At 43.4% G+C, this 10,034-nt stretch overlaps 1 pseudogene; it reads left to right on the top strand.

Moving 5' to 3' along the window:
- Positions 1-2,024: 2,024 nt before the first annotated feature.
- LOC119879214 lies at positions 2,025-6,047 on the top strand (annotated as a pseudogene).
- Positions 6,048-10,034: the final 3,987 nt, after the last annotated feature.

Consider the following 10,034-nt stretch of genomic DNA (forward strand, 5'->3'; position numbering starts at 1 on the left):
TGGAGATATGAATTGCATTTTTTTTTCATTTAACTCAAGCTGAAAAAAAAGATGTGAGTCTTACCTGAGTCTGTAGGAAATTGATACCTGTGGTGCCTTAGCTCTATCTGCACCAAAACCAAACTCAGGTGAATTTGCTATGGTTGTCTGTCACGAGAGAAGGATGTTACTGATGTATAGTATTTGAAAATCAGCCACTTCCAATGTGCTTTTGCTTCACAGGCTAGAAGAAATCTTAGTCCATTTTTTCCCATCAAATTGGCTGAAATTTGCCTGCCTCAAGCAGTAGCAACTCTCAAGAAATGAAAAAGTTGAGATGTGGCATTTTCCTAACAATACATGTAAAGACTAGAGTGCTTGATTTAGTTTTTATGGAATTGCCACGGTACCTTTGTGTATCGTTGTGTTCATCAGCACCCCTTAACCATTAAACAGACATGCCCAAAACAATGCATGCATGTGTGTCTCTATTTAGTTGTAATGTGGCCACTGTTTCCTTCCTATAAAATGGAAATTATAATGTTAACAAGGTGGTTTGTGAGTTTCAAATACAATAGTGAAGATCTTCTTTCTTTGATAGTTACATAGGTTAGGCAAATACAAGCAGGCATTTAGTATTAAATTATAGCACGTGAAAGACCAAAAAGTAGTGATAGGTGGTTGTTATTTCTACTAAGAAAAGGACACTAATTTTTTTTCAAAGTCTTAGTTACACTAGCTCTTGAGTTTTAAGCTTGGTGGTTTTTCAAAGTAAATGTGACTAGTAAGTGGCGAGGAAGCATAGTCACTGATATCCTGGTTTTAGAAAAGCAATGAGTAAACAAATTGATGTTGCTAGCATTTAAGTGGCACAGTAGCATGTGTACTATTACAAGGATCTTTCTGTAATTGCTGTAAAATGTGCTTTTAATGTTTACTGTGCCCCTCTAGTCCATTCTCTGTTTCTTACTAGCTGCCCCCCACTCCCAGCCTCTATCACACGCAAACTTCAAGTGTGTCTTTTGACCCATTCTGTTCACTTTCAAGTATGTCAACAAGCAAGAGAGAGAAAGCGAGCCACATGTGCACGTATGCGAGAATGCGCACAAGTGCTAGAATGCGCAGAGGGAGATGGAGAGAGAAATTTTAGCAGACTCCCCACAGAGTGTGGAGCCCTGTGAAGGATCCGGGGTCCCGACCCTGAGATCAGGACCTGAGCCCAAACCAGGAGTCGGGGTGTAACCAACTGAGCCACCCAGGGGCCCAGGTAGAGACCTCTTCTTAATTGGCTTTGACTTTATTTGACCATGGTAGGAGCCAGTATATTGAAAGGGTTAAAGCAGCAGAATGATGATATCAGACTGGTTTTTTTTTTTCAGAAGTAAAATTTAGTTGCTACAGAGATGGGATGGGCCTGGAGATTTCCAGGTCAAGACAATGGCAATGAACCCATGGGTGAGGGAAGGAAAGTGATTTTTGTTTTGAGAAAGGGAGTTGGATGCTCAGCCTGCCCTCACCATCAGGGTGATGTTTCTCAACATATTGAAACTCCTCCCCCGTGTTGGTTAAACCTCAGCTCCTAGACACCACATCCACTAATCCAACCACCAGATTGTTGATGCCAGGCCATCGGGGGTTGAGAGAGGGCTCCAGAGACCTGCACAAGCCCTGACCTACCACTTCTGACATAATTGAATATCTTCTCATAAGAAAGGTGATTTTAGTTTTATGTTCATTTGCTATTTGGCAGTTAACCAAGTAGAACTTCCTACTGTGTAGTTGGATACGTGGATCTTGAGGATAATTAGTAAGTTCTAGGTTGTAGGTAATAGACTTGGGAGTCGGGTTGCCAGATAAAATACAAGGCATCCAGTTTAATTTGAACTTAAGAGAAACAGTAATTTATTTATTTATTTTTTTAGTGGACGTATGAACTGTGCTGTCTTTTTATATTTCCTTTTGTGAAATCTCGCAACTCTGATTGGGGTGTCATCAACATTTAGATAGTAACTCTTTGTAACCACTTTATTGAGACATATATCAGACAGTTTACCCATTTCAAGTATATGTGCAAGGATGTGAAGTGTACGCACAAAGTGATGCAGCCACCTCCACGATTCTAGAATAATTTCATCTCCTCCCAACAAACCCCTGTCTCATGTAGCTGTCTACCGCTAATCCTTCATCCTCTGACCCTTCCTCACTCCAGCCCTATGCAACCACTAATCTACTTTCTGTTTCTATTTACCTGTTTTGGACAATTCATGTAAATGGAATCATATGGTGGGTAGATTTGTTTGCCATCGGCTCCTGTCACTTAGCTTAATCCACATGATAATATGTAGCAATACTTCATACCTTTCTATGGCCCAGTAGTATTTATGGATATACCAGCTTTGTTAACCTCTTTATCCAGCTTTGGACATTTGGGTCATTTCTACCTATTGCCTATGATGAATAATGCTGCTAAGAATCTTTACATAGAGGGGCTGCACGTGGCCTTATGGGCTGAGAAGAAAAGCCAAGGTGATCGCAGTAATGAATGCTGTGGAAGAAAACCAGGGGTCTGGCTAGTCTCAGAAGGTGGAGGAGGCCAGTCCTCCTGCAATGCAGCAGCCCACCAACCCTGCATCCCCCACTGTGGCCACCACACCTGAGCCCGTGGGGGCAGATGCTGGGGACAAGAACACCACCAAAGCAGCCAATGATGAGCTGGCCTACGAGGACGGCCGGGGCTTTGGCACTGGGGAGCTGGTGTGGGGGAAACGTCGGGGCTTCTCCTGGTGGCCAGGCCGCATTGTGTCTTGGTGGATGACAGGCCGGAGCTGAGGAGCTGAAGGCACCCGCTGGGTCATGTGGTTTGGAGATGGCAAGTTCTTGATGGTGTGTGTTGAGAAGTTGATGCCGCTGAGCTCCTTCTGCAGTGCTTTCCACCAGGCCACATACAACAAGCAGCCCATGTACCGCAAAGCCATCTATGAAGTCCTGCAGGTGGCCTGTAGCCATGCGGGGAAGTTGTTCCCAGCGTGCCACGACAGCGATGAGAGCGACACTGCCAAGTCCGTGGAGGTGCAGAACAAACAGATGATCGAGTGGTCTCTCGGAGGGTTCCAGCCTTCTGGCCCCAAGGGCCTGAAGCCACCCAAAGAAGAGAAGAACCCCTACAAAGAAGTTTACACAGACATGTGGGTCGAACCTGAGGCAGCTGCCTATGCACCACCCCCCCCAGCCAAAAAGCCCCGAAAGAGTACGACTGAGAAGCCTAAGATCATTGATGAACGCACAAGAGAGCAGCTGGTGTACAAAGTGCGGCAGAAGTGCCAGAACATCGAGGACATTTGCATCTCTTGTGGGAGCCTCAACGTTACCCTGGAACACCCTCTCTTTGTTGGAGAAATGTGCCAAAACTGTAAGAACTGCTTCCTGGAGTGTGCATACGTATCACCATGATGATGACAGCTACCAGTCCTACCACACCATTTGCTGTGGGGGGTGGGGGGCAAGGTGCTCATGTGTGGGAACAATAACTGCTGCAGGTGTTTTTGTGTGGAGGGTGTGGATCTCTTATTGGGGCTGGGGGCCACCTGGCAGCCATCAAGGAGGACCCCCGGAACTGCTACATGTGTGGGCACAAGGGCACTTACGGGCTACTGCGGCAGCGGGACGACTGGCCCTCATGGCTCCAGATGTTCTTCACCAACAGCCACGACCAGGAATTTGACCCTATGAAGGTTTACCTGCCTGTCCCAGCTGAGAAGAGGAAGCCCATCCGGGTGCTGTCTCTATTTGATGGAATTGCTACAGGGCTTCTGGTGCTGAAGGATTTGGGGATTCAGGTGGACTGCTACATCGCCTCCGAGGTGTGCAAGGACTCCATCACGGTGGGGAAGATCATGTATGTTGGGGACGTCTGCAGCGTCACGCAGAAGCATATCCAGGAGTGGGGCCCATTGGATCTGGTGATTGGGGGCAGTCCTTGCAATGGTCTCTCCATCATCAATCCTGCCCATAAAGGACTCTACGAGGGCACTGGCCGGCTCTTCTTTGAGTTCTACCACCTGCTGCATGATGCGCGGCCCAAGGAGGGAGATGACCGCCCCTTCTTCCGGCTCTTTGAGAATGTGGTGGCCATGGGCATTAGTGACAAGAGGGACATCTCGCGAATTCTCGAGTCCAACCCTATGATGATTAATGCCAAAGAAGTGTCAGCTGCACACAGGGCCCACTACTTCTGGGGGAACCTTCCTGGTATGAACAGGAGGCCATTGGCATCCACTGTGAATGATAAGCTGGAGCTGCAGGAGTGTCTGGAGCACGGCTGGATAGCCAAGTTCAGCAAAGTGAGGACCATTACTACTAGGTCGAACTCCATAAAGCAGGGCAAAGACCAGCATGTCCCCGTCTTCATGAATGAGAAAGAGGACATCTTACGGTGCACTAAAATGGAAAGGGTGTTTGGCTTCCCTGTCCACTATACTGATGTCTCCAACATGAGCCACTTGGCGACGCAGAGACTGCTGGGCCGGTCGTGGAGCGTGCCGGTCATCCGCCACCTCTTCGCTCTGCTGAAGGAATGTTTTGTTTGTGTGTAAGGGACATGAGGGCAGACTGAGGTAGTGACACAAAGTTAAACAAGAAAACACAAAACACAGCAAAACACTGACAACATGAAGATGGAGAGAAGTATCCGCACGCAGAAGAGAAAAAGGAAATTTAAAACAAAACCAGAGGCGGAAGTACCAGAGGGCTTTGCCTTGCACAAAGGGTTGCACATCATCTCCTGATTTTTCAATGTTAATCTTCAGTCCTTTTTAAAAACAAAACCAAGGTCCCTCCTGTCTCCCCCTCCCCTTTTTGTAGGTAAAACCTTTTGTTTTCTACTCTTTTCAGAGGGGTTTCTGTTTGGATTTTTGTTTCTTGCTGTGATTGAAACAAAGAGGGTTTATTGCAGCAAAAACCAGTAACAGGACATAGCAACAATACCTTGCAGAGGAAGGACAGGAGGGAAAAAAAAGGAAATTCTACAGAAATCTATATATTGGAGTTTTTTCTAACTATGTATGTTTTGTTGTCTTCTCTAGCCTGATCAGATAGGAGCACAAGCAGGGGGTGGAAAATAGTGACGCTCAGCAGCAGACTTTCCTTCCAGCCGCTGAGCTCTCTTGCCAGCACCATTCCTGGTCATGCAGAACAGAGCCCAATGAGCAGCAGGGAGACACATCACACAAGACCCTTTTATGCAGTATTTCAGGTGCTTACCACACAGGAAACCTTGAAGAAGATCCATTTCTATAAGCTGCTGTTACCTCTTCCAGTTTGTGTGTGTGTGTGTGTGTATATATATATAAATGACAGATATGAGATATATATAAAAGGTACTGTTAATTACTGTACAACCTGACTTCATAATGGTGCTTTAAAACAGCGAGGTGAGTAAAAACATCAGCTTCCACGTTGCCTTATGTGCAAAGGGTTTTAACGTTGGATGAAGGGAGGCAGCTTGAAGGTGAATCGTTGCCATTCATGGCGGGCTTTCCCTCTAGTGTTTAACAAGGTGAAGGAGGAGAATTCGGGACCACGTACTCCTGCTTCTCCCTGCCAAAAACGGGTATGAGGTGAGATGGGGTGGGTCGGACCGTGGAGGGTTGAGAGTGGGATTCATCCAGGCTCACGCAATAACCTTTCGATTTTTTTTTCCAAAAAAAAGGAGACTCCCTCGGCAAGATGGCAGTTAAAAGGGGTCTTCATTCCCAGTTTCTCACATTAGCCAATTCAAGGGCTCCTTGTGGTGGGATCAGAAATTATCCAGAGTGTGGGAAAGTGACCGTTAAAAACCCCACCTGGAGAAAAAAAAAATACAAAATGAAAAAAAAAAAGGAACCTTCACATACAGGTATTTATGTGGACATATTTTCATTTCTGGGGGCCATGTATGTAGGAGCGGAATTGCTGGGTTAAGTGCTAAGTCTGTGTTTAACACTTAGAAGAACCAGCAGTTTCCCAAGGTGGCTCCACTGTTTTGTATTCTCACCAGCAGTGTGTGAGGCTTCTGATTTCTGTATGCTTGTCAACCCTATTTTTTATTTTTTTTTATTTTTTTTATTTTTTATTATTATTTTTTTTAACCCTATTTTTTAAAAAAAGATTTTATTTATTTGAGAGAGAGAGCAAGAGAGCGAGCAGGGAGGTGGGCAGTGGTGAGGGAGAGGGGCAGAGAGGAAATCTCAAGCTGACTCCTTGTGAACACAGACCCTGATTTGGGGCTCAATCTCACACGACCCTGGTATCATGACTTGAGTCAAAATCAAGAGTCGGCTGTGTAACCAACTGAGCCGCTGAAGTGCCCCACCAACACTTGTTTTAGCTAACACTTGCTTTTGTTTGACTTTTTTGTTCTCACCTTTCTAGAAGAAGGTGGGACATGATACCTCCTTGTTGCTGTGGTTTACGTTTCCTTGATGACTGATGAAGTTCATTATCTTTTTGTGTGTTTATTGGCTATTTTTGTATCATCTTTGCAGAAACGTCTTTTTGGATTCTTTGGACAGTTTTCTCATTAGATACCTTTGAAATAGTAGACTTCTTTTTAGAACAGTCTTAGATTTACAGAAGTGTCTTTTCCATTTTTTGCCTATTTTTAAGGGAGTTGTGTTTTTCCCTTATCATTGAGTTTTAACAGTTGTCTTTTGTGGATACGTGTCGTTTATTAGATACGTGTTCTGCAAATATTTTTTTTCCAGTCTGTGGCTTGTTTCTTCATTCTCTGAACGGTTTCTTTCACAGAACAGAAGTTCTTAATTTTAATAATGTCCAACCTTGCAATTTCTCTTTCATACGTTGGGCTTTTGGAGTTGCATGGAAAAACTCCTTGCCATGCTCAAAGTCACCCAGGAATTGTGCAGATTTGTCTTTATATTTAGTTCTGTGATCTAATTTGAGTTCATTTTTGTGAACAGGGATAAGTTCTATGCCTAGATTCAAAGATTTTCTGCATGTGAATATCCAGTTGTCTAGCATCAGTATTTGAAAAGACTGGCCTTTCTTCACTGAATCGTCTTTGCTCCTCTGCCAAAGACCAGTTGATTGTATTCGTGTGGGTTTTATTCTGAGCTCTGTTATGTTCTACAGATCTGTTTTTCTGTTCTTTTTTTTTTTTTGTAAATTTTTATTTATTTATGATAGTCACACACACGCAGAGAGAGAGAGGCAGAGACACAGGCAGAGGGAGAAGCAGGCTCCATGCACCGGGAGCCCGACGTGGGATTTGATCCCGGGTCTCCAGGATCGCGCCCTGGGCCAAAGGCAGGCGCTAAACTGCTGCACCACCCAGGGATCCCTGTTTTTCTGTTCTTTGACCAATACTGCTGTGTCTTTATTACTGAAGCTTTATAGGAAATCTTGAAATTGGTTGGTGTCAGTCCTTTGACTTTGTATTTCTCAATATTGTGTCAGCTGTTCTGTTTTTTTTTTTTTTTTTTGCCTATTCATGTAAAATTGAGAATGAGTTTGTCATATATATGTGATAACTTGCTAGGATTTGGGTTGGGGTTGTGTTGTATATATAAACCAAGTTGGGAAGAATTGACATCTTGATCATATTATGTATTCTTGTCCGTAAACATGGAATTTACTTATGGAGATCATCTTTGATTTCTTTCAACTGAGTTTTTAAAAATATTTATTTATTCATGAGAGACACAGAGAGCACAGAGAGAGAGAGAGAGAGAGAGTGGCAGAGACACAGGCAGAGAGAGAAGCAGGGAGCCCGACGTGGGACTTGATCCTGGGTCTCGAGGATCAGATCCTGGGCTGAAGGCGGCGCTAAACCGCTGAGCCACCCGGGCTCCTCATCAGCTGAGTTTTATACGAATTGAGATTCTGTACACTTTTTGTTAGATTGGGCACTAATGTAAATGGTATTTTGTTTTGAATTTCAAATTCCCATTGTTCATTGGCAGTGTGAACAATGCTATCTTGGGCAGACCCACCATGCTGATGGCTCTCTGTGGCCTGAAGCCTTCTGGAGCACAGGTCCCTCTCATATTCTTTCTTTTTGTCTGGTCACACCCTTAAGTACACCCATGAATGTCCTTCATCTGCTCTAGAGATAGGATTATGATTTTCAAGCATTTCCTCCTGGGTGGGCTTCCAGCAGTTACCCGCCAGCTTCTTGGGCCCCAAAACAGGTCTCACTGGAGGTGGGGTTGTGGAGATCTACTAATTTTTCAGCCTCCCAAGACACACTTCTGTCCATAAGTCCCCTTAAGAAGCCATTTCTCATCAAGGTGGACTTGTCAGCCTTTTTCTTCTCTCTTTCATAGAACACAGGTATATAGGAAAGTAATTGATATTTGTACATGAAGTTTGCATCCTGAATCATTGCTATAATCACTTACTAGTTCCCAGAGTTTTTTTCGTGTTTCTTTAGGATTTTCTACATACATAGTCATGTTGTCTCTGAACAAAGGCAGTTTTACCTTTTCCTTCCCCATATGTAAATCTTTTCTTTTCTTTTCCCTTCCTAGAGGATTAGCTAGGACTTCTTCTTAAGTACTGAATCTTTACTAGTGGTAAGAGGGGAATATCCTTGCCTTGTTACTGATCTTAGAGGGAAAGAATCTAGTTTTTCACCATTAAGTAGGTTTGCTCTAGGTATTTTATACATGTTTATCAAGTTGAGGAAGTCCCCTCTATTCCCAGTTTGGTGGTAACTTTTATCATGAATACGTGTTGGATTTTTCTTAATAATTGTTTGGCATCTGTTGATATGATCAAATAGATATTTTTTATCTTGTTGGAGTGATGGCTTACACTAATACTTCTGCATATTATACAGCCTGTGCATTCCTGGAAAAAAAAAAAACATTGGTTTTGGTATAGCATCCATATTATATGTTGTTGAATTTGATTTGAAATTTTTCAAATTTTTTTGAAGAGTTTTTCATCTCTGTTCATAAGAGATATAGTAGTCTATATGTCTATAGACTATATAGTAGTCTATATCTCTATAGAAAAGTATAGACTACTATAGTTTTCCTTCTTCTGCTGTCTTTATCTGGTTTTGATAGTAGGATAAGGCTGGCCTTATAGAATGAGTTGGAAGTACAGCCTCTCTTTTATTTTCTCTGAAAGAGTTTGAGAATTGGTATAATGTCATCTTCTTATTTTTGCCAGTGAAGCCGTCAGGGCTCAGTGCTTGCTGTTGAGGAAGGTTACTAATTATTGATTTAATTTCTCTTTAGGTATAGGCCTATTGAGATCACCTATTTCTCTTTGTGTAGGAGTTTTTGTTACTTGTGTCTTTTACGGAATTGGTGCGTGTCATGTAAATCCTCAAATTTGAGGGCATAGGATTATCGTTACCTTTAATTTTTAATCTCCGTGGGATCCATAGCGACGACTCTTCTTTCATTTCTGATATTAGTAATTTGTCTCTTTTCTCATTTTTTCTTGGCTAGCCTGGCTGTAGGTTTACCAATTTTATGAATCATCTTAAAGAACCAGCTTTTGACTTTGTTGTTTTTTTCCCCAATTGTTTTCCTCTCTCTCTCCCCTCCCTCCCTTCCTTCCCTTCCTTCCCTTTCCTTCCTTTCCTTCCTTCCCTCTTGATTTTATGTATTTATTCATGAGAGACACAGAGAGAGTGAGAGGCAGAGACATAGGCAGAGAGAGAAGCAGGCTCCATGCAGGGAGCTGGATGTGGGACTGGATCCCAGGAATCCAGGATCATGCACCCAACCGCTGAGCCAACTGGGCGTCTTCCTTCCTTTCCTTTCCTTTCTTTTTTCCTTTTTCCTTTCCTTTCCTCTGAGAAAGAGAGAGAGAATGAGCAGAGGAGAAGGAGAGGAAGAGAGAGAGAGAGAATCTCAAGCAGACTCACCTGCTGAGTATAGAGCCTGACTCAGGGCTCAGTCTTATGACCCTGAGATTATGACCTGAGCCAAATCCAAGATTCAGATGCTTATCCGATTGAGCCACCTAGCCATGTTTGCCTGTTTCAATTCCACAGATTTCTATTTTATTCTTCCTTTTCTTCTCCTGGCTCTTCTTGTTCT

The sequence above is a fragment of the Canis lupus genome, unplaced genomic scaffold (genome assembly GCF_011100685.1).
Source record: "Canis lupus familiaris isolate Mischka breed German Shepherd unplaced genomic scaffold, alternate assembly UU_Cfam_GSD_1.0 chrUn_S441H602, whole genome shotgun sequence".
Lineage (NCBI taxonomy): Eukaryota > Metazoa > Chordata > Mammalia > Carnivora > Canidae > Canis > Canis lupus.